A 2,533-nucleotide genomic window follows, 5' to 3' on the forward strand; every position below is an offset into this window, starting at 1 on the left:
GCAAAATATTTCTAAGATGATGTACAAGAACAGTCCTATAAGTAAGATGTCAAATTCCCAGTTTACCAGGAGCCATGATTGAATTAGAGTAGAATTGCACTTTGTTCAAGCATAAGGTTTTGGTGATTCAAAACCATACTTTTTCCCTAAAACATTCTTATGCTACAACATTAACAAGAGCAATGTCACAAACACATCTGCTTTCTGGAAATATTATATCAGTTGAAACAATGTTTCATTTTTAATTGTTGGAATTTTGCATAAAGACACCTTTATTTGCTGCTAAAAACCCATGCAATTGTCTCCAATATCACTTTAAATTACAAATCATCCTAACATGTCTCATTCTTGTTAAATGCCAAAATCTGCCTATGAAAGCATGTAGACGTTTACAAAATGAAAATCAAAGCAATAAAGCCATTATGAGAATAAACACAGAATACAAATAATCTTTCTGGGTAGAAAAAAACACACAAATATACAAGCTACTAAACAACTTAATTCTGTGAATTAATTTTTTCTATTTACAACTGAGAACTACATCTACATATTACTTTGTGAGTCTACATGGGTAAATTATTTCTAAATGACTTTTAGACTTACGATGAATGGGCTCACATTTTCTCTCTCTCTCTCTCTCTCACACACACACACACACACACACACACACACACACACACTGCTTTAAAACAGTAGAGCATATATTATACTCCTTCCATACAGTCAGTTTTGATTAAAAATCACTAGGTTCAAAGATAAATCTCTGATTGTAAAAATTAATCAAGATATATACCATGATTCTAAAGTCTATTTTAGCCATTTTTTATAATTGATATCTTAGTGGACTACCATATATAGTTTTTAAAAGGACAGCCACAGATGAGGGGCCCTGCCTAGTCATCACTTTAAGCACACAACTGGCTTCTTCCCCACTCCCTCCCAAACCTTTGGCCAAGAATTCTACATTGTGAAGACTAAAGGGGTTGGGGGATGGGGTGAGGGGACAAGGTGTTTCAGAAATCAGTCCCACTAATGCTCAGAGGTAGCAAAAGCAGGCCCTGGCCACCTTCAATTCTACCACACCACACAACTCCCATATAATTCTGAAACTAGAACATTTATTACTATACTCAAGCTTATGGAGGGAAGTGAAGAAGGAACTAGAACCAGGGAAAAGGAAGTCAAAAGGGGAGGACAGGAGCTAATTGAAGATTCCAGCTTCTCTGTCCAGCACCAGTGCTCTTGTATTTTAACTCAAAGAGCTCAGGAGGCCAACAGCAGCAGTGGCAGCCCCCTTAATTCACCTTTAGGTCAGAAGGGGCCAACTGGGCTGCTCAGCACACTTTCTGCTGGTGATGAGGAGTTCATATGCAAGATCTCTACTTCTGCACGGCACAATGCAGGTGCACAGCATGTCCAGCTGCTGAAGAGTTTCAAAGGACAGCATGACCCAGATCACATTCATCATGATTTCTTATAATTTCTTCACAACTATAGCCTCACACTCCTAGGCATAGCGGTCAGAGGGGTGGTCCAGACTGCTGTTACAACTGGGAGCCTGCTCCCTATAGCAACTGAGAGGAATGTTCTGGTTTTTGGTTTCTTTGAACCAGTCTGTGTTTTCCCAGTTTGAGTAGTTGTGAATTCCACAACAGTGAAGATGTCTCTGTTCATAATCAATAGCCTGGCTAGAAGTGTCAGGATTGATTTCCTTGTAGGCCTTATAGAATTTCTGAATACCATGGTTGACTTCATTCTCCACCTTTGCTCTATAAAGATATCCCAGCACCACTATGCCGACTTCTGTGACAAAATCCAAGAGTAGGATGATGAAAAATGTGGCAAGTCCACAGTGGCTTTCAGGGATCATGGTGCAGTAGCCATTTAACCCAATGATGGAAAGCAGGGCTCCCACAGTGGTGATTGCCACAGCAGGAATGAGAATGTGCATGTTTCCAAAGTTGTGGTCATAATCTTCATAAGTGATAAAGACAGGGCCCCACATAGTACAGAATGCCCTCTGCACTAAAAGATGAGGTTGAGAAAGACCAGCACAGTTTTGAAGGAGGTGACAACACACTGATCCATGGTGCCACTGGCCCCAGGAGACTCTGCTCCAGAGCAGGCTGCACTCACCAAGTGAGGCAGCAATGGCAGCAAGCACCTCCAAGCTGGGAACTGCACAGCCTAATCAGTGCTACCTGCAATCCCAACCGCAGCGCTAACTGCACCTCCCTCCTCCACGCAGCTCCCTCCGTCCTCCAAGTGGATGCTTTCTGCTGATACTATACTTGTTTATACTATATTATACTTCTTGATATAAAGCTCTTTCTAATACATATATGAGTTGGTTGGCATTTATTTTTCTAGGCAACCCAGCTTAACACATTTTGGTATCTGAGGAGTGAGGTACTAGAAAAACAAATAATGAAGATAGAGATCACAGGCTCGTCTGCCCTCTGCTTTCTGGTAGTTTTTCCTCCTTGGCTAGCAAGAGGTCAGATGTGGCCATGCATTTGACTGGGCTGTTCTC

At 41.3% G+C, this 2,533-nt stretch overlaps 1 pseudogene; it reads right to left on the reverse strand.

Annotated features, from left to right (window-relative positions):
• Window positions 1–1,306: 1,306 nt before the first annotated feature.
• On the reverse strand, window positions 1,307–2,088 carry LOC105979405 (annotated as a pseudogene).
• Between the last annotated feature and the right edge of the window lie 445 nt (window positions 2,089–2,533).

The sequence above is a fragment of the Echinops telfairi genome, unplaced genomic scaffold, assembly GCF_000313985.2.
Source record: "Echinops telfairi isolate 266 unplaced genomic scaffold, ASM31398v2 ScPeMD7_44;HRSCAF=162, whole genome shotgun sequence".
Lineage (NCBI taxonomy): Eukaryota > Metazoa > Chordata > Mammalia > Afrosoricida > Tenrecidae > Echinops > Echinops telfairi.